We start from the raw sequence: 26,316 nt of genomic DNA, 5'->3' as shown, positions 1-26,316 counted from the left end.
ATAACTTTATGATCCAAAAACAGAGATTCCAGTCAGAGAAGAAGCCATGTTCTAGTTGTTTTACAAGTAGGGAGGAACTGATTAAGGCAATGACAGAAGTGAGAAACAGATTCTTCCAACTTCATCTTCTTTTAGTAGACTTCACTCCTTCCTTCCAGAGGAGACTCTGGCCATGGTCATCTGTTGTTTGTCCTTCAGGGTTAGCCTAGCCTGGGGATGAGTAGCCACACTGCAAAGCCATACCCATTGGCCTGGAGCAGCGAACCGTGGCCACTGGGAGCTGCGATTGGCCGGATTGGCCTGCAGATGCGGCAGGTAAACAAACTGACCCGGCCCGTCAGGGGCTTTCCCTGCACTAGCAGTGGAACAAGTTTGAGAACCATTGACCTACACGGATGGTTGTTACAGAAAAACCTAATAAAGATTATATTGAATTCTCACAGCAAAGTACAATTAATCCATAGATTTAATCCTTCTCCCAAAAAAACCTCCCTATTGAATAAATTAAATATAAAATATTTGAGGAAATCTCAATCTGTTTGTGGCTATTTAATGAGTACTAAGAGGCTAATGTGACAGATGCACTATATACTGAATTATTTACTCATTTGAAGTAATTAGGATTCCAAGTAGTCAAAATGTGTAGGCATCTATTTGAGCAGGCATTGAAGATGGCTGAGGTTTGTGTCGGGTTACGAGTTTTGAGGAGCTTAGTGGAGACATTTGAGAGTTGTAAACTGTGGGAAGAAATGTTCTTTTGGGGTCATTGCCCCTCCCCCACAGTGCGTAAAGCTGCATAAAAGGACGTTCTCCCTGGAAATCCTCACAAAGATTCCCTTGCAAAGTTTATCTCCATGTATCATTGAGGGTAAAGGCAGGGGTTGCCTCTTGGAGTAAAGGCTGTGGGAGTCTGCCCCCACACTAGTTCTGACCCCGACGGCTCCCTCTTGCTTCTGGGCCTTGACTGCCCTAGATGAGGGGCCATATGGCAAAGGGAATACAGCCTCACTGTGTATTACCTTAATTGGATAAGGTTTGTGGAAGTGGAGGAGGACTGAGGTGGGTGCTGCATAGGTGCTAGAGCACCCAATTCACTGTGGTGGGATTGAGATCTGCGCATTGTCTGGGCTTTGATTGCTGCTGCTATCACCTGCTGTTGAACTGCATTTTAAATTTGTCAAGGGCGCCAAGAGCCTTGGATAGTTATTCTTTTATTATAGGGACAGCTAGTAGCAACTCTGATATTCAGTTTGCATAACACTTTTCATTATAAAAGAATCGTGTACCCTTTTTTTTTTTTTTTTTTTTTTTTAAAAAAGCTGAGTCAACTCCATTATTTGCAGCAGGCCTTTGCAATTCATCAGGGAGACATGCGGGGCCAGAGAATTGTCCTCTTGTCCCATGCAATTCCACTCAGGTTTAGCTGAGATATACCATATATACTTGTTCATAAGCAAAATTTTTTTAGTAAAAGAGGGAAGCACCAGAGAAGGGGGTCGGCTTATGAATGGCTATAGAGAGGGAGAGGTGGGACACAGCCCCTCCCCCCAACAGAGGGAGCAAGGAGAGGCAGCACAGCCAGCAGAGCCAGAAGGGAAGAGGCGGGGCCAGAGTCTCTCCGCTTCTGGCCTCGCTGCTCTCCCCCAGTCTCCGAAGCAGCTGCAGCTCCGGGGCTGCAGCTGTGCCACTCGGCCCCGCCCCCCAGAGCGGACTGCGGCCGCACCGCCTAGCCTGCTGGAGCAGCTCCAGCCATGCCAGAGACATCCTCCCCTGGCCCTCTCCAGATAAGGTGGAAAGGGATGGGATGGGGAGAGTGTGGGGGTCCCGGGCTAGGAGTGGGGTCATGTTACTCCCCTGACTCCCAGCTTCTCCCCTCCCTCCCCCTGAAAAAATTTCCCCACCAGTTGCTGTCCCGGCGCGTCAGGGTAAGCAACTGGCACGCCGGGACACTTCATTTACTTAGGTTTACCTCCATGCCTGCAGACGCTCGAGGTAAACAAACTCATCTTGACCCACCAGTAGCTTATCCTGATGGCCCGGGAGCCAAAGTTTGCTGACCCCTGACTTATAAGGTCGGCTCATGAACGGGTTATAAAATTTTCCATTTTTACTTATCCATCTTGGTGGGGGGTCGGCTTATAAACAATCCGGCTTATGATGGAGTATATACGGTAAACTACTGAAAATGGACATTTTCCTTCTTTAATGTATGTTGTCAGCAACATTCTGGCAGCTTGTCAAAATTATGACCGAACATGCACATTCTAATCTAAGGCTGGACCTGTGCTGCTGTCTTCTCTGCAGCAGCATACACTGCACCACTGGGAACTCTGGGAGGAGGCAGCCCAAAAGCTGGGGAGGAGAATAGGGATGAGGTGTGAAGTGCCAGGCTGCGCTCTCCGCAACAACCATCTCTCTGACTCATTAAACGGCCCCAGTAGCCCTTTGGTCCTCTGGGATAACAAAGGATGGATGCTACTTTGGGAATGAATTATGGTTGTGTAGTCTCTGAGGCTCTTGTCTGTAGGACCTTTGCTTCCTTCATTGTAGAGGTTGGCAGATGTGTAGAGAATGAGGAAGGGGATTACAGGAAGGAAAAGCATGTTCTTGTGGATAAGGCAGATGAATGCCATGCAGAGAATTCAGTTTATTCCTGCCTCTGCCAGAGGCTTCCTGTGTGATGCTGAACCAGTCACTTAAAGTAAAATTTTGGTAGGAAGGCACTAATTGTGTGTGCCTCATTTTCTTGGTGCCCAACTTGAGACACCTGAGTCCTGCTCTGAGCACTTGAAGCTTCAGCAAAAGTCAGTGGGAACAGTGAATGCTCAGCTGCTCTGGCAGTAAGGCATGTGTTTTGGAGGAATGAGCACAGGGATGGACACCCAGAAGTCATATCTCGAGGTCTGATCCTGGCTCTTTCATTGATTCACTGAGACCCCTCAGGCAAGTCTCTTTGTCCTCATCTGTAAAATGGGAAGAATAATACCTCACAGGGGAGATGTGCAGATAAAATTAGTGTTTTTAAGCCACTCAGATTCTATCGTGATGAGCACCTTAGAATAGATCATTAGGAAACGAACAATTCTGTGTTCAATACAAGGTTTGGATGATGTGCAGTAAATAAGGCACATTGAATGATGAGGATAAAAACTAATATTAAACAGCTGCCTCATTCGTGGAGCACCATCCATCTTGTGCATTGAATGAGGAATGGGTCCACTGGAGAATATAGTACAGTAGAACCTCAGAGTTACAGACATCTTGGGAATGGAGGTTGTCCGTAACTCTGAACAAAGCGCAGTTCGGGCTCCAGATCCAGCACCTGACGCCCCAGGCCAGGTTTCAGCAGCAACTGATCTCCATACTCAGCGCAGGCATGAGTTTGTAAGCAGCGTGTCCCCCTTGCTGAGGAAAGAAAGTATGAAAGCAGCACAGACCCCAGCGCTGCTCTTGCTCTGCTGACTTTAGCTGCCTTGGGCTGGCAGCCCCAGCATCTTGCTATAAGTGGGTGGTGCCCTACACGTGGGGGTGGGGACAGGCAGCCCAGATGAAATACAGGCACAGTATAGTATTTGTTTTTTGGTCTTTGCTGTTTGGTTACTTCTGATTTCACACGGTGTCCGGTTAACTACTCGGACTGTAACTCTGGTGTTCATATCTTTGAGGTTCTACTGTATGTGATTATGTAATTAAAAGACAATCAAAATGTATATGCGCAAGGGGGCTGAATTAAAGTTGAACGAGCATTCTGAAGTCTGGCATTTCCTAACTTCAGGTTGCAAAGGCAAGCACTCAAAATACCATTCATTCAATTTAGCTGTTTTGGTATGTAATATTATATAGGTAGAAGTAAAAATAAAGCCAAAATAAGCGAACATTTGTGTTTGGTTTTGCTCCTGTTTCTGTGTGTTTCCAAAGTGTTTAGCATATCTTGGGTGCTACTGAATAATAGTAATACTTGCATGGGTGATGCTGATCATGTAACTAGGACTTTTGGTTTCCAGTATTAATGTTTATGGAAAAAGTGGTCAGATTTTTTAAATGGAATGCTGTATAGCCTATTTTAAAAAGTTGTTTTACATGACTCTTATGGTCAATCTTGTACCATATCGCACCTCTTCTTGTCAGTTTTACGTTAAGCCTAGAAGTCGAGTTCAGCTGCATGAGGCTTAGCTGCTTGTTTCAGCTAAAACTTTACCATAAATCCTGGCAATAACTCTATTAGAAATAAAAATCCCTGTTTATAACTCTGCTCTCTGTGTGTACTCTTGTATTTTTGTTGTTGTTGTTGTTCCTAGAGAGCTTTAGGAACAAAGGAAAGTTCATGTGCATTTACCACAGTATCCCTTATGCAAGTTTATTTAACAGGGTATGTACAATATGGTGAATGTTTAATCGGTTCTCTTATCTTCTGTTTATTTGGAGAATAAGACATCACCTGTTTTAAGGAAAAAGCACAGCAGAAATAGCATGGAAGGTTTTTTGCTAGCTCAGAATTCGAGTTGGGATGAGAATTCACAAAGCAACTTCCAGTTATAAACTGGTAACCTGGTTACTTTTATATTTGTGGAGATTTAGAGTAATTATCAGTACTATCCGTTTAAACTCTTTAAGAGAATGCCTTTTGTTGTTGGAGTCTATATCATGGGTTTGCAGGAGGGATGGTATCTGATGATCTAGTTAGTTTTTTCTGTCTTTTTAATCAGTTTCTAAAAAATAGTGTTGCATTTAGGAAAATAACAAATCATTTACCTCATTAATATAAATGTCATAACCTTTAATTTAAATTGTGCTTTAATATTTCACTTAGACCCTGATCCTGCAATCAAATTTCTGCATTTGGATCCTTGAACCTGCATGGAATCCCATTGAAATCAGTGAGGCACTCCATCAGTGCAGGATTTACCCGTACAGATCCAATTGCAGAATCGGGGCCCTTGAGTGAAACTTGGCACCTTATTTTTGTTGTCAGAAAGACTAAAATTGTGAGCTGTTGTGAGCACAGTGGATTGATTATTATAATAGAGATCATTCAGTATCCTGAAACTGCACTGATGGAAGAATTCTCTCCATGTGTCTGGGTTTCCTTGTGATTTTTGTTGTTGTTGGTCATTTTAAATTTGTCTTAAAACTTTAATACAACTTGATCAGGGCACTTTAATCAAACAATATAATAGATCCTCATTATAAGAGGAATCAAGAGAACCATTCACCTCTTCCCCCTCAAGTCCTTTTGCTGTCCCCACCCCCATCACTGCTGCCTCTGACCTACTTTCATTTTCCTGGTTGCTGTAATCCTTTCTTTCAGTGACAATTTGGTCACTAAAAGGGACTCAGCAAACTACAAAAATGTAGATGTGGGGAAGGAGACAAGAAAACAATTGAGGGAATAAAATAGTTCAAAATCTTGGAGTGCAGTGACCAGATTAATATAAAAAAAAGATATTAGCGGAATACATATCCTCCACATATACCAAGGTTATGCCCTAGAGATTTCCTTTGTCTAGAGATACTCTTCATTTCCATTCCTTCCTCATTATCCCTATGTAACAGGCTGTTGCAGAAAAAATTAACTGGTCGCAGTCTGTTCCATCAACTTTGTTTTCAAATGTGTGAAGGTGGGTTTTTTTAATCATTGATAAAGACTATTGCAATCTCTTTTTTTAAAATGAATTAATGGAAAAATTTCTGATAGAAAATGTATTGTTCTGAAGTTTGTTGACAAGACAGCAGTATATAATGGGAGACAAACTAAAGAAACATTGCTTAGATTCAACATTTGAAGCTCTGCCTAGAGCAGGGGTGACCAACTTGTGGCTCTGGAGCTGCATATGGCTCTTCAGAAGTTAATATGCAGCTCCTTGCATAGGCACCGACTCTGGGGCTGGAGCTACAGGTGAAACTTTCCAATGCTCACTGTTCAACCCCTGCCTCTGCCACAGGCCCTATCCCTGCTTCCCCCAAGGCCCTGTCCCTTCCCACCCCCTTTTCCAAACCTGCTGCGCCCTAGCGCTTCTCCTTGCCTCCCAGAGCCTCCTGCATGCTGCGTGAGGCACAGGGATGGAGGGGAGGCGCTGATCAGCAGGGCAGCTGGCAGGCGGGGCGAGGGAGCTGATGGAGACTGCTGACATAATACTGTGGCTCTTTGGCAATATACATTGGCAAATTCTGGCTCCTTCTCAGGCACAGGTTGGCCACCCCAGGCCTACGGCATCAGTTTTGTTTGCAAAGGAAGAAGAGTTAAGGACTGTAGCAGTCTCTACTCGTGGTAAAAGTGCCTCCTTGCATAAGAAGTTGGCGTTATACGGATCTGCCCCTCTAGCACTCCCTTTGGCTGCTTCTGCTGTCCTGCACCAGCTTGTCCTTTGCCTTTGTGCCCTGTGTCTTAATCCTCTAGCCAAGATACTTCTCCAGTCTTGTTTCCTTTCAGGGTATCAAAAGGCCAAGATAATAAGAGCCAATCAATGGTAAACAAGAAGGTCCTCTACCCTTTCACAGGGCTACATCAAGATTGCCAACTTGCCGGTCGTTCTTCCCTCAGGACTTCCCTCACAAGAGCCTGTCTTGCTCTCTGTGATACTCTCCTTGCAGGGGAATTCTGCCTTCTCTGCATTCTCTCCTCTATTGAATTCCCTCAGGTTCCTATAATCCTTAAATGTTACCTAGCTCTGCCCCCTCTGAGTGGGGATGTAATCAGTCAATCACCCCACAGGTCCAAAGCATGACTCTAATTGGGGTTTTCTGCCTTCTTTAGCAGGTGATGAGGGAAACCTGTCAAAAGGACTTTTAAGTATGTGAGGGAGGAGGTAAGGGAGACTGCTTGAGCCCATTCATATTACTTTTAGATGCATTTTTAAGAACAGTGAATCATAGAATTGAAGATGCGTAGGACTGGAAGGGACCTCAATAAGTCATCTAGCCAGTTTGATTAGATTGACTTACTGCTGCAACTTATGCTAAATCCCCAAAATGTGACAATATGTCCTCCATGATTTCATATGGGTCCTTCAGCTTCTTCCATTTGCCTTATTTAGAGCTGATGATCTATGTCTATACATCTTAACCACCAAAGTGACATTCCTTAGAGCCATTACACTAGCTAGGAAAATTTAAGAGGTAGGAGCTTGATGAACTTTTAGGCTCCATTTTTCACCTTGTCAGATCACGGTAGTTAAACAACTTTGTTAGAGTTCATTGTCCTAAAATCAACTCTCTTTTCCACAGTGCAGAGGAAATCCTAGTTCACATTGGAAAAATCACATCATAGTTTCAGATATCAGGAAGCATTAACATATGTGTTTTTGAAGAGCTCTTTAGATAGCTGGCTAAAAATTTGAATTACACAAATGTGTATAGTCAACAAGAATCCAAGACCAGAGCAACGTAAGCATCATAAGCAGAAAGAATTTAATGTTTCATTTCAAGCTGATCTGCAAAGCTGCTACTTGTTGGAATTTACACCTTTGCTAAATGTTAGAAAGTCTGTTGCAAGCATCCTCTGATGCAGCTGTTGTGAGAAATGTTTTCCAGCCTATGGGGTCTCATTTAAAGTAATAGTATACATAATTTACCCATGTTTGTTTCTTTAAAAATACAGGGTTGTCTATTTTTGCCTTCCCTATTAATAACTCACAGCTAATTTCATCCCTATTTTGGAGATTGACGGACATACAGTAGAACCTCAGAATTATGAACACTAGAGTTACGAACTGACCGGTCAACCACACACCTCATTTGGAACCCAAAGTACGCAATCAGGCAGCAGTAGCAGAGACCCAAAAAGAAAAAAGCAAATACAGTACAGAACAGTACTGTGTTCAATGTAAACTACTAAAAAAAAAAAAGGGAAAGTTTTTAAAAAAGAAAGGAAACTGTTTCTGTGTTTGTTTCATTTAGATTCAGATGGTTAAAAACAGCATTTTTCTTCTGCATAGTGAAGTTTCAAAGCTGTATTAAATCAATAGTCAGTTGTAAACTTTTGAAAGAACAACCATAACGTTTTGTTCAGAGTTGCAAACATTTCAGAGTGAGAAACAATCTCCATTCCTGAGGTGTTCATAACTCTTAGGTTCTACTGTACTACAATTAAGAGGGAAACCTTTCTTAACTGTTAATTTCTTCTGATCTGTGTCTTTCAGTCTTTTCCAATTTTGTGTTAGCATTCTACTTCTAAATGTGTGTATAATAATAGAAATGTAAGTAGTTATAGTAGTTTAGTTTAAGGTGATTTTAATGCTTGTTTGTGACATGACCTATTCTACAAGTAAATTTAGGGTGGGAGGGGGCATAGTCCATACCTCTACAACCCCTCTTTGGCAATTTTGTGCTGCCCCCTTTCTCTAGTGAGAAACAGCCCAGTGCTCCTAGGAGAAAACAAGTTAGAAGCTAATAAGTTGTACCTTTGTTGTGGTTTATACATTATGGGTACTAATTTATTTTTTTAAATGACTTACTGCAAGTGAAAAGATGACACATACAATGGAAAGGTCTCCTATTGCTAGTAGCAGTCCATTAGTAACAGTTATTAAAATGGCAGAATAAATACAAGCAGGGAGAAGATTAAAATGTTTGTTATTGAATGGTCAAACCATTTCAGAAATAAATGTCCTATTTCAAAGAAATACAGTAACACCTTAATGAGCCTGTGGTTACCTTAAGGTTATGAGCTTATGTGCCTATGTCTTTATAGCCTGGAAATCAATGTCAGTGGAGATAGCAAGTGAAGGCCATAATTATTGGTTTGTATGAGGATGTTCAGTGTGAAAATAACTGGGTGTCACTGAAGAGGTTAGATTAACTGTTAGAGTTGACAAGGTATAATTGCTTATGAACAGCTCTGCTTTAACAATGAAAATTTTGTTACTAAAGCTTTTTCTTTTTAGTATAATGTCTGGTCGGAGAACTGGTTTTAATTAGAGGTTGACATTGCTGAGAAGTAAATGCTCATTTATTTTTAGCTAGGATAAATATCCCTAAAATAGTTTCACTCAGAAGTAAAGGGTAATGACAGCAAAATATTTGAAAATGGAGATGTTGGTAGTTTAATTGAATTTGAAACAAATAATTTAAAATCCATAGACTGGCCATAAACTGACTAGCTCTCTTTTAATTGGTTTCACTTGGGCACTGCTAAACATTGAAATTTTCATACTCCCGTAGCTTAAGTTTTTGAGCTGTGTCAAGATGTAGCCTCAAGTAGACCTCTCCAATAGTGTGGTCTTGAAATGGCAAAGACATGGATGATGGTAGCAAGCTCTACTTCTACAAGTAATGGTCACAATTGTCTTGCCAGATACAGATGGAAAAAATGCTCTTGGAAATCCAGGGATGCTCCTAAGCTGTAATATTGTAAATAGTAAATGGCAGCTGCACACCCCCAGCCAAGGGTACCAAGGTAATTTCACCAGTTCTTTGAAGCCAAGATTTCAAGAGTAACTAGTGATTTTGAGTACCTCAGTGTTTATCTGCTCAATGTATATCACATTGAAGGGGCCTGATTTTCAGAAAGTGTTGAGAAGTCACACTATGAAAACTGAGTCCCTTTAAGGAAGCTCAGATTGGGCATCCACAATCAGTAGTCTCTCCTGAAATTGTTGGCCTCAGTTGCTTCCAACAGAGAGTACTTTGGTCTTATCTTGGTTGAGCTTCATTCTTGTAGACACTTGCCATTTTCTCTAATTCAGAGTTACATGGAAAGGCTATATAAAGCTGAGTGTTCTCAGCATATTAAGGACATAACGGTCTATATTTTTTTATTAACTCTCTTAGGCCGTGTCTACATGGGGAAATTGACCAGCATAGCTCATCTGCAATAGCTATTCCAGAGTAGCTCCCCATGTTGACACTATTCCAGAATAAAAGTGATATAGATTCTGGAATAATTACTCTGCTTTGTGAGCGTAATAATAACTCCCGAGTTCTCGGGACACTCACTGCAGTATCCAGCCCCATCACAGGACACTCACAATAACTATCAGTTAAACTGTCCCCCCAAAGAGACAATGTATATGCAGCTTGACGAGTGCAACTCAGGATCAGGTCCTTTATAACATTACAGCACTAAATATATTTAGAGTGAAAGCAACGAAAAGTTTATTTTCAAAGATTAAGATAACCTGTGGAGCTCTTTGCCAGAGAATGTTGTGAAGGGCAACCCTATAACAGGGTTCAAAAAAGAACTAGATAAGTGATGAGCTGCCAAAATCTTAACAACGGGTTCCCTATAAAAAGTTCTGATTTAACAACGGGTTCCCTATAAAAAGTTCTGATTTAAGGGATGTGCGACAGCATGTATTTTTTGTACCAATAGGGTTACCATACGTCCATATTTTCCCAGGAGGTGATTAAGAACCGAAAAGCCTGACATGTCCAGGAAAATACAGATGTATTTTAACCCTACCTAAAGTTCTTTTTTAAAAAGATGGGGCTGAACTAGAAATGAGCTCCGTTTCACATGTGTGGGTGGTGATCAGGGAGTCTCAATTTTTGGGTCTTTTTCTTATATAGGCTCCTATTATCCCTCACCCCCGTCCTGATTTTTCACACTTGCTGTCTGGTCACTCTAGGGTGTGCACATGTGTGGGTCCCAGCTGCTCCCTGCCCCCCCCCATTGAAGCAGGTGTGCAGGGTTACTGCCCTGGGAACTGCAGGGCACCAGTGGATGTGGGGCTGGCTGCAGATAGGGGCGTGGGGCAGGGCTAGCTGGAGGCAGGGAGTGACACGGGCTGGCTGTGGGCAGGTGATGCAGACGGGCGGGCTGCGGGTGGCTGCGGGCAGGGGGTGGCTGCGGGCGGCTGTGGGCAGGGGGTGGCTGCAGGCAGGGGGTGGCTGTGGCAGGGGCTGCAGGCAGAGGGCGGCGGGGGGCTGGGGCTGGCGGGGGGCAGGGGCTGGCTGCGGGCAGAGGCGGCTGGGGCAGGGGCTGGCTGGGGCAGGGGCTGGCTGCGGGTGGCTGCAGGCAGGGGTGGCTGTGGCAGGGGCTGCAGGCAGAGGCTGGCTGCAGGCAGAGGCTGGCTGTGGGCAGGGGCTGGCTGCGGGCAGGGGGTGGCTGCGGGCAGGGGCTGGCTGCGGGCAGAGGCGGCTGTGGGCAGGGGCTGGCTGCGGGTGGCTGTGGGCAGGGGTGGGGCAGGGGCGGCTGTGGGCAGGGCTGGCTGCGGGCAGGGGTGGCTGTGGGCAGGGGTGGGGCAGGGGCGGCTGTGGGCAGGGGCTGGCTGGGGCAGGGGCTGGCTGGGGGGCAGGGGGCTGGCTGGGGCGGCTGGGGGGGCAGGGGTGGCTGGGGGGCTGGGGTGGGGCAGGGGCTGGCTGGGGGCAGGGGCAGGGGTGGCTGGGGCAGGGGCTGGCTGCGGGTGGCTGGGGGCAGGGGTGGCTGGGGCGGCTGGGGCAGGGGCGGCTGGGGCAGGGGCTGGCTGGGGCTGGCTGGGGCAGGGGTGGGGCGGGGGCTGTGGGCGGCAGGGGCAGCTGGGGGCAGGGGTGGCTGGGGGCAGCTGGGGGCAGGGGTGGCTGGGGCAGGGCTGGGGCAGGGGCTGGCTGGGGTGGCAGGGGCTGGCTGGGAGCAGGGGCTGGCTGGGGGCTGGCTGGGGGTGGGGGTGGCTGTGGCAGGGAAGGCGGGGGAGGGGCGCAGACACTCACACGGGGGGGGGGGCTGGGAGCAGCAGGACGCAGCCGCGGACTCACCAGGCAGCAGCAGGAGCCCCAGGGCCAGAGGTCCAAAGAGCAGGAGCAGCAACAGGGCCAGGAGGCAGCTCACATGGCTCTCGCAGCACAGCGCCCCCCGGCGGCCGGGAGGAGGAATTACAGGCTTCCCAGGCAGAGCCCATCAACGCTTCCCTCGCAGGGAAGCCTAGTTAACAAGCGGTTCTAAAACCGCTTCTAAATTTAACAACGGGTTCACGCGAACCGGTGCAAACCGGCTCCAGCTCACCCCTGGGGATAGGTCTATCAATGCTTATTAGGATGGATGGATAGGGATGGTGTCCCTAGCCTCTGTTTGCCAAATCTGTGAATGGGAGACAGGATAGATCACTTGATGATTGCCTGTTCTGTTCATTCCCTCTGGGGCACCTGGCATTGGCCACTGTCAGAAGACAGGATACTGGCCTAGATGGGCCTTTGGTCTGGCCCAGTTTGGCCGTTCTTATGATTTAAGAGATACTGAGAAAGGATAAGGGGTGGAAACAGATCTGGTTACACACATAAAACAAAACAAAAAAAGCTCTACACTTATTAATGGTTACACTTCCTATTTTATAAAGTAAATTTTCTCCCAAGGATTCAGTCTTTGATAGAGCTGCTGGTTTTCAGTCAAAACCAGGATCCAAGTTTTTATGAATATTCCTACACCCTACAGGGAGTTTCCTCAGTATACAGATACCAAACTTGATAAATTTATGGAGGGGATGGTATAATGGGATAGCCTAATTTTGGCAATTCATTCATCTTTGACTACTAGTGGTAAATATGCCCAATGGCTTGTGATGGGATGTTAGATGGGGTGGGATCTGAGTTACTACAGAGAATTCTTTCCTGGGTGTCTGGCTGGTGATTCTTGCCCACATGTTCAGGGTTTAGCTAATTGCCATATTTGGGGTCGGGAAGGAATTTTTCTCCAGGGCAGATTGGCAGATGCCCTGGGGGGTTTTCGCCTTCCTCCGCAACGTGGGGCATGGGTCACTTGCTGGAAGGTTCTCTGCTCCTTGAAGTCTTTAAACCATGATTTGAGGACTTCAATGGCTCAGACACAGGTTGATACAGGAGTGGGTGGGTGAGATTCTGTGGCCTGCATTGTGCAGGAGGTCAGACTAGATGATCATAATGGTCCCTTCTGACCTTAAAGTTCATGATTCTACCACAATGGTTTTCAGCTTTTTTTAATATTTCCAAAAATTCATTGTTTTGACCTCAGAATAAAGATCCCCCCGCCCCGCCGTTGTTTGATGTGCTGGCTCCAGGTTGTTTTCATATCCTCTTGTTAACTTGACATGCAAGTGTAGCTCCCATTTTGTTTGGTTTATAATGCTTATTCTCCATATGAACCTAAGTAGACATGAATATACTTTGCTGTGTCTGGCAAAATCAATTCTTTACCTCTTTTGGGGGTGGGAAGCTTCTCCTTAATACAAACTATATTAATAACCAGCATGATCCCGGCTTTCATTTAAGATCCCACATGATATTCTTTATAGATAAATACTACAGCAACCTATTTAGTGTAGTGAATTTGTCAGGCCCCATAGAAGTTGCTGTTGCAGAACAATGAACCCTTTGCCAGTTGGCATCAATGGATTCTTGATTTAAATAATTGCAGATTTTCTGTAATTCTCTGCTTTTCTTGTGAGAGCAAATGTTAGTAAAAGATAACATGATTTAACATGTCTATCCCAAAACAAAACAAAAAAAGCAAAACACATTTTGCCAACAGATCTTACTATGCTAACCCTCCCCCCTAATTTGTGGAACTAACAATGTTTGCAAACCTCTCCTGTTCACTTGGTTGTGTATTACATTGAGTGATGTAGTGCTACATTTGGTAATTCCAGGAGCCCCGCAGAAATCTCAAGTTAGTAATTCTGTCATGCGTGAGAGTGTCTCCAAAACCATCTTGTGTGTGTGACATCACCGTAAGATAAAGCACCCATATTCAAAACCTAAGTAATATTTTACCAATTTTATCTAATTGAGAATCTGTGTAACAGTAATTATGAGAGTTCACATATTAGTAGTAAATACTCATATTGTATCAGGGACAGTATGATTTATATTTGCCCCTTGGGCACATGCAGGGGCGGCTCTTGGCATTTTGCCACCCCAAGCACAGCAGGCAGGTTGCCTTCGGCGGCTTGCCTGCGGAGGGTCCACTGGTCCTGCGGCTTCGGTGGACCTCCCACAGGCGTGCCTGCGGAGGGTCCACTGGTCCCGCGGCTTCGGTGGACCTCCCACAGGCGTGCCTGCGGAGGGTCCACTGGTCCCGCGGCTTCGGGGAGGTCCTCCGAAGCTGCGGGACCGACCAGCAGACCCTCCGCAGGCACGCCTGTGGGAGGTCCACCGAAGCCACGGGACCAGTGGACCCTCCGAAGGCAAGCCGCCGAAGGCAGCCTGTCTGCCGCCCTCGCGGCGCCGGCAGAGCGCCCCCTGCGGCTTGCTGCCCCAAGCACGCGCTTGGCGTGCTGGGGCCTGGAGCCGCCCCTGGGCACATGTCAATTAAAAGATCCATTCTTATGAAGTTCTCAGTTTTACTTGATTTCAGTGGGGGATTTATATTTAAAGCCTCTTTCAAACTCCAACCATATTGGAATGGGAGCTGTTTAAGTGAGAAATTACCAAATCCTTTTACCTAAACTGTATAACTATAGCTGGTTGCTATCCACAGTCAGATACCTTTTCAGGTGAGGATGATGCTGAATTTCCTCTTGGAACTCACTGCTACCAGTTTTTTCACATCTTATTAATTTCTCTATATCAGTATCTTTCTGCTGGCTCCTATGCCAGTCTATTGACCCACTGACCTTTTCTGTATCTCTGAGCATTACAAACTTGATTGACATTCCCCATCCCATCCTTAGAGAATGGCACACCTCTGGTTCATCTTCTCCTAAATCAGGCCTCCAGGACAAGGCATCGGCATTCTGGTGTTGCTTCTCTGGGCAATGTACAATCTGGGAGTCAAACTGAGCCAGCTCTTCCAACCATTTGGAGTAAAGCGTGCGAGCCTGCACCTGTTCCTCTCCAGGTTGGGCATTTGCTGAGTGGCTAGGCAGCAGTTCTGCAGAACAGGACCTAGGGGTTACAGTGGATGAGAAGCTGAATATGAGTCAACCGTGTGTCCTTGTTGCCAAGAAGGCTAATGGCATTTTGGGCTGTATAAGAGGGGGCATTGCTAGCAGATCGAGGGATGTGATCATTCCCCTCTATTCAGCATTGGTGAGGCCTCATCTGGAGTACTGTGTCCAGTTTTGGGCCCCACACTACAAGAAGGATGTGGAAAAATTGGAAAGAATCCTGCGGAGGGCAACAAAAATGATTAGTGGGCTGGAGCACATGATTTACGAGGAGAGGCTGAGGGAACTGGGATTATTTAGTCTGCAGAAGAGAAGAGTGAGGGAGGATTTGATAACAGCCTTCAACTACCTGAAAGGGGGTTCCAAAGAGGATGGATCTAGGCTGTTCTCAGTGGTGGCAGATGACAGAATAAGAAGCAATGGTCTCAAGTTGCAGTGGGGGAGGTTTAGGTTGGATATTAGGAAAAACTTTTTCACTAGGAGTGTGGTGAAGCACTGGAATGGGTTACCTAGGGAGGTGGTAGAATCTCCTTCCTTAGAGGTTTTTAAGGTCAGGCTTGACGAAGCCCTGGCTGGGATGATTTAGTTGGAGATTGGTCCTGCTTTGAGCAGGGGTTGGACTAGATGACCTCCTGAGGTCCCTTCCAACCCTGATATTCTATGATTCTATGATTTGCACCCTTAGCTTACATAGGTGTGGGAGCTCCTGAGATAGAACCCAGTTACACAGAGTTTGTAACCATTTATATATATATATTATATATATTATATATTAGGCAAGGGAATAAGTTCAGACCAGAGGGCTGCAATAGGGATGGGAAACTAAGGGAATACAGTAAGAACGGTGAGACAGTGAACCAGTAGCACAATTCCTTCCTCCACCTCCAGAGGTGTCCAAAACCTTTATCCCAAACCGGAGACCTTTAACGCCACCAGAGGTACACATAAAACAGTGCTGCGCTAGGCTGCTGAAGTTCATTGCTCCTTTGGTGACTGCTCATTCTGGACCTCCAGCCTGGTGGGGTGCTGTTCCTCAGCTTCTTGGCCCTCATCTGCCGTTGGGACACATGCAATCCTCAGATCAAAGTGCTTACCACAAGTCCCAGGCTAGCAGTGTTCATCCCGGTCCTTTTCCCTGGGCTCACGCACACCCGCACTCAGGGAAAAAACAGTCTTCTTTCCACAGAGGCCCCATGCGTGCACACACACTGCTGCCCCCCTGGTTCCTCCTTGCTGTCATGGAATCCTCTGGCTTCTTCCCCCTCTAGGCCGTTGATCCTCCAGGACTTGGCTGCTTGCATTTAGGTGCCATCTGCTGGCTTTTTAAAGCTTCTTTGAAATTCAATCCATACTGGCCTCCCTATTCTTAAAGTGAGAAATTCTTTTTAACTAAACTGTTTAATTATAGCTGGTCGCCATACATTTACAATGCTCCAGTGGTTTCCAATAAAAAGTAAGCATTTGGCAACAGAAACCAGACATATAGTATATGAAACAGATGCCATGTAAAATTATAAAAGCACCTTAGAAATACCATTCATAGCTTGCACTACTTGAAAGCTTAATTGGTGGTGGATATTGCTTAGTTGAGATTTAAGGGCCAGATTTGACCGAAAACTAGCAAAACGTCTGTTCTGCTAGCTAAATAAAATACAAGTCATAACAAGGCCTCACCTGACACAAGGGGGTTGTGCTCATTTGACCTCTCTCATCCCAGTCCAAATGCTAACAGCTTAGCCCCATTTCTTCTTCCTTCATAGGTGGGCCCAGGTTTAAGCAGAAAACTGCTTCTCTTGCCTGCTAAAAGTCACAAAGCCATCAATTGAGGAGGAATGCATTCATTATATATGCATCAAATCTACCAAGTAGACACTGACCCTATATTCCACAACTATAAATCCACTATGCTATTTAAATGAGACCAAGATAGAAAAAGAAGGGATTTGGTGGTTTCATGCTGAAGAAGGGGTAAACTATTAATGCTATTCTATATGCAATGGATCTTTTTATATTGTATTTAAATTTCTACAGAAAGAAAATGTTCTGTAGGTGCAAGTTTACATACCTTATTTGTTTTGTTCATGTATTACTGAATGCTGCTGTTTATATGGAAGGCAATTTCTATAGAAACACATGAAGAGATGGGAAAGGGAAGCCCGTGTACTACTTTTTTGGGGCAAGAAAAAACATTGTCCAATAAATGGCCCTCTGCCACAGATGCTATAGGGAATGGTTTTGATGTTTTATAGGAAGAAACATATAAAATGCTACTAAATAGTGTTTTGAACAGCATAGTTTCTGCCCCGTCACCCTTTTTTAAAATCCCTTCACAGGCTTCTACTTCTACACCACATTAAACACAAGCTTCTGATCCTTACCTTCAAGGCGCTTTATAACATAGTCCTGTCCTTCTTTCCTGCTTTCAGCTGTCCTCCAATGTTTACTTGTGTGCGTCTCCTAACAGAACCTTTATGCTTTCTTTGACACAGAATACCTCTTGGAACTTGTAGCCCGCTGGAGCACTCACTGGTGTGGTGCCTCCTGCTGGTTGGTCTGGAAATTAGCTCTTCCAGCTTCTGAGCGCCTCCTGCTGGCCAGTGTCTCCCTTGCTGCTGCCTGCTTCTCCCTTTTTCTAGTACCACCCTTTAGTTCAGGCCACACATCCGTCCTGGCCCGCGGTGCCCCTTCTCTGGGGTACTGCCCTGCAGCAGTGTCCCCACACTATGGAATCCTCCCCTTCCCGGGGAACCCCAATTCCCCAAAGCCCACCTTGCCTCAGTGACCGAGGTTTCATCTAGCCCCTTTTCTCAGGGGCAAACTGTAGTCTGAAATGGCCGCTCATCATTGGCAAGGGGGTTTGGACCTGCTGCCTTTTCCTGGCCTGGCTGCACCTTCAGTACCTCCACAGGCCCTTTTAGCTGGGACTCGCCTGGCCAGAGCTCCCCAGCTCTGCCTGTCCTTCCCCAGCACTGCTGTGTTTGAGATACCCTTTTCTAGCCAACAGCCAGGTCCTTCTCACTCCACCACTGGAGTGAGACTCCCTCTGCTTAGCTCCCAGCCCTTTTATCAGGGCCAGCTGGACCCTAATTGGGTGTGGCCACAGCTGCAGCTGCCTACCCAATCAGCCTCCCTTGGCTGTTTTCAACCCCAGCCCTCTCCAAGGGCCGGCTTTTAACCCTTTCCTAGCCGGAGCGGGGTGATTGCCCCGCTACAGAACTAGTCAGTGAAGCTGTGTTAGGGTTTTCTGTGCACAACCTAGTGGCTAGATCGCTGGTCTTTCAGCCAGTAGGCCAGAAGGGATGATAGGGGGACCGGGCCCTCCCTCTCCACTGGGTCCCAGCCCAGGGCCCTGTGTAGGTCATGGGGAGATGGGTCTCCCTCCCAGCAGGGGGGATCAAGACCGGCTTTCCTGTGACTACTTCCTACATGTCTCTTTAGTTTGGGGTGTGGCCCCGCTTGTCCAATTGCCCCATAGCTAGGGATTATTTGTTTCCATTTTCCTTACTGTCTCTTGACTTATTGATGATAAACTTATTGTTGTTTTCACTATAAATATATCTCAGTGCTGTGGTGTTATACAAGGAGCTGAACCTGAGTTCATTCAAATAAGCTGGGGACAGGAGACCTGATATTTCTGTGAGTGTTCAGTAGATAAAGGGCTGGACACTATAGAGGAACATTTCAAAGGGGATCTGGGACTGGGGTCCACCTATGGTTAACCTGTAAGGCAGTGTGAGGGCTGGCAGAGCCCTGAGGAGAGTGTTTGGGTGGCTAGCTGGGTGGTAGTGTCAGGGAGCTGACACCTAGTTAATCTCAAGCGAGTCCCCCTCTCGTTGGAGGCAGGAGGGTAACAAGGTGACTCACAGTAAGAACTGTCACAGGAATCAAGCCCCAGATCTTTATATCTGAACTGGTCTACCCCTCCCTTTCTGCCCCACACTCAGCCCTGCTTCCCCTATCGCCCTGGAGGGGGGTTGCCTCTTCCACCCTACACCTTACTCCTCTCTGTTGGCTCAAGCCCTGCCCCCTCCCTTTCTGCCCCACATCCAGCCCTGTTCCCTCTCCCCACCTTCTCCCCCACCCCTTCCAGTCCCCAGAAGAGAGTTACCTCTACGTTCCTTACCTCTCACCCCAATGAAAGATTTTCTCTAAAAAGGGTGGGGGGTAGATCCAGGAGCCATTTCGCTATCCTAAGATCAGGTGGCTAGTGTATCGCCTGTGAGCTCCTGTTGCTTAGGTGCAATAATTGTCCGCCCTAAATCTTCATATGTCAGTCACTACAAAATAAAAAAATGAATAATTTAGGAGTGCGCTGAAGACAATAGAGAGGAAAACAAACATGAAGATCATAAAAAAACAGCTCATACTACTGTAACTTTAGCGCCCTCGTGGCCAAGATGCAGTCTGCTAATTGAATATATTTGAAAATGTAGAAAGACATCCAAAATGTTTAATAAATTTCAATTGGTATTCTGTAAAAGCAACAAAGAATCCTGTGGCACCTTATAGACTAACTAACGTCTGTTAGTCTATAAGGTGCCACAGGATTCTTTGTTGCTTTTACAGATCCAGACTAACACGGCTACCCCTCTGATAATTGGTATTCTGTTGCTTAACAGTGCGATTAAAACTGCACTCTTTTTTGAGTTAATAGCATGATTTAACTGCGATTAATCCACAGCCCGTTTTCATTATATTTTGTGTAAATGAAAGCCAAAACTATGGACAACATTAAAGGGTACTATTTATAGTTCAGTGCTGTGGATTCGCCCCCCCCCAACAAAAGTGTTAACTTTGTAACAATATACTGGGTAATAATGTTGATATATAATTGCCTTAATATTCGGCATTTTATTATGAGGATGACTATTAAAAAGGGACTTTTTGTATCCTCTCATATCTGTCTCAGTAAAAATGAGTATTTCTAAATAGCCAATACTATAGCTGTAGGTTGCTATTACTTACATGATACTGCTGGGTTTTTGCATTCATTTATTTTAAGAAAGCATAATAAATAAGAAATAAGCTTAGCATTTTTTTAAATTATGCTTCTTGGTGGTCTAATGTACAATACCTCCTCTTTTGTTCAACCCTGTAGAATCCAACACTTTAATGTGAATCCCAAGTCCGTATGTTGCCAAAGAAAACATGCTGGTAATGTTCTTTGAGTCAGCAATGCTGAACCTAAAATACTGTAGGATATATGTTTTTTTATTCTGTGATACTGTTTTTCATAATAAAAAAAGCATTTTGACTTTAGATGATGAGGAAATGAGATGTGCCAAACCATGTTTGTGGACTGATCTAAGATATGGTAGGAAACAGATGGGGGAAAAACACTACTGTAAATGACAATTCACTCTTTATGTGTATCTGTGTTAGCATTAAGTTCTGGAGTACTCTGAAATTTGCATCTAAGTCAAATGTGCCCACTTTGGTTGCAAGCATGCACAGAAAAGGCTTGTTGTTTTTATAGTTCAAGTTTAAGAATGAAGAAAAAAGAAAAGAAAAGAAAAACAAAACAAAACAAAAAACTCAGCCGCTGTCCTTATAGTACCTGGGATGAAAAGAGTTGCTTACGAGAGAAGCTGAATTGTTAGCTGTTTGTTGGGAGCCCAATCCTACTCCCACTGAAGTCAATGAGAGAGTTCCTTTGTTGTCAGTGAGAACTGGATTGGGCCCTTACATGATAAACTGCTGTACCTACTTTTGGGAGTACTACATGAATATAAAAAGAAAGAAAAGGCTGTCGCTTCTTGAGAACTCAAGCTAGGAAGAATATCCTTTTAAAAATTTTGAAGATCTACGGAGGGTTGTTTATCTATATGGGTTTTTATACTATGCTCATCACCATAGTATCCGGGTGTATAACATATGATGTGATAGTGCATCTTTGTCCTGTCTTAAAGACAACACAACCCATTATCTGCTAATAGGTGCCTTGGTCACTGTTGGAAGCATGTGTTATCCAAAGTTTTGATATTGGAATATTATCCTAGTAGAAAGTTATTTTTTTATTTTGTTGTAGTTTTGTTTTTAAACTAAGCTCCTCTTTCCAAAACTTCAACCACCCAAATTATCTGAGATTTAAAATAGGCTTAAACATTTTGTGGGCTGTGGAGTGTTTAAACTAGAGTACTAGTTTAGCTTACTATAGAAGGCCAACAAATGTTGAATAAAGCGTTTCAAGCCAAAAATAATGATTTAAAAAGCTATTTTTGCTTTTATTGCTGCTGCTTGATGGTATTTGGTTAAGAGAGAGAGTCAGACAAATTAGTGGTGGGTGACTCCTCAAAATTGCAGATAGGCATCCACAAGTTCAGATGCTAATGTGAATGTATTCAGGAATCCATGGTCTAGATGTGCCCACAGAATAGGATTTTCACTGTTTCAGCCCGAAAATAGAAACAGGCTGCTTCTTCGATTGCTTGCTCATGTTGATTCCATTCTAGGTGTGCATGCCCACGTGCACAGTCGTCGGAGATTTTTGCCTTAGCGATATCTGTAGTGCCGGCAGTGGTGCTCTCTGGAGTGCCGTGCTCATGCATCCATATATTAGGCGCTGCAAGTCCTACACCCTCTCAGTTCCTTCTGACCACCCTTGAGGGTTGGTCAAGTGCCTTATCTTGCCTTGCAAGAGTGTTAGCAGTTTTTCTAACAGCCCATTGACTGTCTTCTTTGTATATAGTTCTCTGATACTTAATGATTAAGTGTTAGCTATTAGTTTAGTAGTTAGAGTCCTGGCAGGGCATGCCCTGTTCCCCAGGCTTCAAACTGTGTTAGTCATGCAACAGGCCTATGCCTGTTAGTGACCCCCATAGTACCTGTTTGGAGTGCTTGGGAGAGTCCCACAAAGGAGAAGTGCAGGATTTGTTGTAAGAACTTTCGTCCGAGAACCGAGGAAGAGCGGGACATCTGCCTGAAAGCCCTCCTCATGGAGGCTGCACTTCACCTGGCATCAGAACCCTCTCAATCAGTCTCCACGCCCAGCACCTCAGTGTCAGGACAGAGTGCCCCACTGGCACCAGGTTCCCCCTGGCACTGTTACCCCTTGATGGTGACCAAAAAGCAGACAAAGAAACAAATAAGCTCCCCGGTGCCATCCAAAAAGGAGAAGAGAATTCTGGGCAAAGGACCCAGTTCAGACCATGTGCCCATAGGAGCTGCAAGGGAGTGCTGCGTCGGTCAGACCCCCAGCCCAACCAGGGTCCACCTTCAACTCCTGGGAGCAGTAGGGGACCCCGGCTCCTACTGGGCCTTCGATGCCTGAGGCTGCCCAGATGGCTAAAGACCTGGTGGGCCTGCTGGTGCCGCATATTCCGTGCCCAGTGCTGGATGTGGCTGAGGCCCTGCAACCCAAGGGCAAGCCAGCCATGGGGCCACCCCAAAGGGCAGTGGAACGTTGCCGGTCTCCAGAATACAGGTGTAATTCCACATCCTCACGACCTAGGACCCTTTCTTTGCAACCTCGGTCACCGGCCAGACTACTCATGTCTCTGGCACCACGCTTACGATTTCCCATCTCTGCGGCATGGGACACCAGAATCGAGGCGCCGGTCTCTGCATTCCCAGTACTGACCAGCCTCTCGCCAGCAATCACCCCGGTGCAGGTTCCTATAATCTAGATGATCCTCCATGCATCGGTGCCCACTGCTGCAAGACCGTTCACCATCGCGGGCACCGGTATTCATTGTCCCAGTACTGCTCTGTGCAAAGGTGCCGATACCCACCCTCCAGGCATCAGTCTCTGGTGCTAAGAGTAAGCTGGCAGACACACAGGCTTCCATGGCCCCACTCTGGTCTCTGGAAAGTGACTGGTCCGAGTTCAGCCTTTTGCCAAGGAAGCATAGATCTCTGGCTACTTTGGAGACTGGCATGTCACCTATGGCAGCAGGGCCAGTGGCTGGCACAAGAGCCTTGTTGGAACCATTGGGGCATGCCTGTGATGCTGGTGCCATACTCTCACCACTCCTCCCTGGCTGCCTTGGACAAACCATCCCCATCAGGCTTGGAGCACTGTGCGGAATCTGACACGGGTAGCACAGCAGGTGCTGATGCCTAGGGACCCATCCCCAGAAGGAGGAGGTGAACCCACCCCTCCGTTTGCGATGCCCTTGTTGTTTTCGTCGCCAGATGAAGTGGTGACAGGGCCTTCCCAGACTAGCAGCTCTCTCGATGACTTTAAGGAGCACCAGGCTCTCCTCAAGAGGGTGGCTTCCAGTCTAAACTCGGAGGACAAAGTGTTGGCAGAGCAGTTGGATGAACTTTCTAATGTAATATTGGCTGCTGCAGCACGACTCAAGATGGGGTCAGTCCACCCAGAGGTCCTCAAAATCGCGAAAGTGTTGTGGCAGACCACCTCATCCAATCTGCCCAGTTCTAAATAGGTGGAAAAGAAGTATTATGTCCCTGCAAAAGGTCTTGAGTATCTCTACACTCACTCACCAGCTGGGTTGTTGGTTGTGTCCGCAGCCAACGAAAGGGATAGGCAGGGCCAGGTGAGCAACATGCCTATGAATAAAGAAGACAAATTTGGCAGGAACTGTAGAGTGGAAAATTTTTGGCAGGAAAATTTATTCAGTGCCCAGTCTACAGTTACGGGTGTCCAACCACCAGGCCTTGTTGGGCAGGTAGAATTTCAATCTGTGGGACTCCCTTGGCAAGTTCAAGGAGGTCCTCCCCCAGGACCTCTCCCAAGAATTTGCCACGATCCTGGAGGAGGGCAAAGCAGTAGCAAGGGGCACCCTCCAGATGGTCTGGGACGCTACAGACTCGCCCGACAGAATTGTTGCCTTGGTGGTGGTAATGAGGTGCAGCTCTTGGCTGCAATCCTTGGGTTTATCCCAAGAGATACAGTCCACCATTCAGGACCTCCCATTTGAGGGCACGGGGCTCTTCTCTGAGCCTTAAAGACTCCCATGCCACCCTATGCTCACTGGGCATCTACATTCAGCAGTGGGCCAGAAAGCAGTTCCAGGCTTCTCCTACTTCTAGATCCTGGGGTCTTCCTTGGCAAGATGCCTACAGGAGAAAGGACAGAGACAAAGGGTATAAATGATGATGATGCTTGTCCTCTCACTCACATGCTCAACCTGGCCCTTCGAGACACCGTGAGGGCCAGAGGCAGGCATTTTGAGAGTGCGCTCGAGGATGGCTCCCCAGTGAGATTACAGGATCCACCCTCCTATTCTTTCCTTAACTGCCTGTGCCCCTTTCAACTGGCATGGTCGCGAGAAACCTCGCACTGTTGGGTGCTCAACATATTATCTTTGGGCTACACCCTACAGTCCTTGTCCGTCCCTCCCTCCCACCCCCATTCCCTGTCCCTCTTCAAGGACCCTTCTCACAAGCAACTCCTCACTCAGGAGGTAGAAAACCTCCTGTGGCTGGGGGCAGTAGAGGAGGTGCCTCAGGAAATGAGGGGAAAAGGGGGGTTCTTCCGCTATTTCCTAATCCCGAAAGCAAAAGGGGGTCAAAGACCCATCCTGGACCTGTGATGCCTTAACAAGCATCTCAAAAAGTTGAAATTCTGCATGGTCTCCCTGGCCTCCATTATTCTCTCCCTGGAGACTGGTACGCCACCTCCAGGAGGCCAGTATGTCGCCTTTGACTTGAAGGATGCATACTTCCAAATCTCCATTTTCCAAGGACACAGACGGTTCCTCCATTCTGTGCTGGGCCAGCACTGTTTCCAGTTCACGGCACTATCGTTTGGACTCTCATCAGTCCTGAGAATGTTTACAAAGTGCATTGCGCCAGTGGCTGCATACCTGAGGCATTGAAGTGTTCAGATTTATCTGTACCTCAATTAATGGCTCATCAAGGGATGATCTCGGGATCAGGTGCAGAGGAACCTCGATCTGGTATGTGCCACCTGTCGCGATCTGGGTCTGTTGATAAAGAAAATTCAGTTGATGCTGGTGCAACAGATAGAGGTAATTGGGGCTTGAGTCCTTGATTCAACTCGGGCCGAAGCTTTCCTCCCCAAGGCCCAGTTCTGAGCCATGACAGATCTGATCTCGTACATGTGGGCCCACCCTCTCACCACTGCTCACACATACCTGAGGTTGTTGGGCCACATGGCAGCCTGTACTTGCGTAGTCTGGCATGCATGGCTCCATCTCAGGACCCTACAGGCATGGCTGGTGTCGGTTTACGCCCCAACAGACACAACATAGACCAGTCAAGGTACCAGACCACATAGTAGTCACTTGTGTGGTGATTGAATCCCGTATCGGTATTGGAGGAAGTCCTCTTTGCGGCCCCGACCCCATCGGTAAACTTGGTGTCCGATGCCTCGGATCTGGGTTGGGGAGCCAACCTGGGCAATCTCAGCACACAAGTTCGTCCTTGAGTCACAGTTGCCCCCTCCACATAAACGTCAGAGAGCTCAGAGCAGTTTGCATGGCCTGCCAGGCTTTTCTGCCTTATCTGAGGGGCAGAGTGGTTCAGATCCTAATGGACAACACCACCGCAATGTTCTATATCAACAAGAAAGGTGGATCCTGGTCGTCAGCCCTTTGCCAAGAAGCTGCTTGGCTGTGGAAATTCTTTGTATAGCATGCATGCCATTCATCTCGTAGCTGCGCACTTCCCCAGGGCCAGGAACGCTTTGACAGATCGCCTCAGCAGGACCTTCTCGTCTTGTCACGAGTGGTCACTCTGTCCAGAGGTGGTTAGCATCATCGTCCAAAGGTGGGGAACTCCCTGGGTGGACTTGTTCCTGTCCAGGCAAAACAGGAAGTGCCATGTTTTCTGTTCAATTTGAGGGATTGACAGCGGATCCCTGTCTTTTTGCTCCCGTGGTTGAGGGTTCTGTTGTACGCCATCCCACCAGTGCCATTAATACACAGAGTCCTCATGAAAATCAAACAGGACAGGGCGAAGGTAATCCTCCTAGCTCCAGCTTGGCTGCACCAGCACTGGTTTGGCATGCTGCTGGACCTTTTGGTGGCTGCCCTGCCACAGTTGCCACTTTGGCTGGACCTGCTGTCCCAGAACCACAGCAGTCTTCTGCACCCCAACCAGGCAGCGCTGCACCTGACAGCTTAGGTGCTGCATGTTTAATTGCAGAGGAGCAGGAATGCTCGGCTTCTGTCCAAGTACTGTTGGGCAACAGAAAACCCTCCACTAGGGCGACCTACCTTGCCAAATGGAAGTGGTTCATGTGCTGGGCATCGGACCAAGGTATTTGGCCCGAGCAGGTCTCACTGCAATCAATCCTGAACTACCTTCTGCATCTCAAGCTCCAAGGTCTGTCTCTTTCATCTATCAAGGTCCATTGGCCGCTATTTCGGCCTTACAGCCACCACTCCAGGGTAGGTCAGTCTTCGATCATGACATGATGGTCCGATTTCTAAAAGGTATGGGGCAACTCTACCCTCACGTCCATGGCCCAGTCCCTCCATGGGTCTTAAAACTCATACTGTTGAGGCTCACCGGCTCCCCCTTCAAATAATTGACGTCCCATTCCCTCCTTCTGCTCTTGTGGAAGGTCTCGTTCCTGGTAGCAATAACATCTGCCTGTGGAGTCTCTGAGATTAGG

The 26,316-nt window shown here is 46.6% G+C and overlaps 1 protein-coding gene and 1 long non-coding RNA gene across 8 annotated transcripts in view; one reads left to right on the top strand and one right to left on the bottom strand.

Moving 5' to 3' along the window:
* DGKH (diacylglycerol kinase eta) overlaps window positions 1–26,316 on the top strand; it is a 259,630-nt gene that overhangs the window by 72,751 nt on the left and 160,563 nt on the right. The gene's annotated exons all lie outside the window — the stretch shown is intronic.
* Window positions 15,695–17,781, bottom strand: LOC120376360. Of its 2 annotated transcripts, none has more exons than XR_005587254.1 (3): window positions 17,150–17,781; window positions 16,446–16,568; window positions 15,695–16,136 (listed from the first exon to the last, which is right to left on the bottom strand). It is a non-coding gene; the product is annotated as an uncharacterized LOC120376360 (long non-coding RNA). The 2 variants fall into 2 exon arrangements; XR_005587248.1 differs by having other exon boundaries at window positions 16,446–16,571; window positions 17,150–17,197.

This window comes from Mauremys reevesii, linkage group 1 (assembly GCF_016161935.1).
Source record: "Mauremys reevesii isolate NIE-2019 linkage group 1, ASM1616193v1, whole genome shotgun sequence".
Classification (NCBI taxonomy): Eukaryota; Metazoa; Chordata; order Testudines; family Geoemydidae; genus Mauremys; species Mauremys reevesii.
Note: the sequence above shows the minus strand (reverse complement) of the source record. Positions and strands in the feature narration are given on the sequence as shown.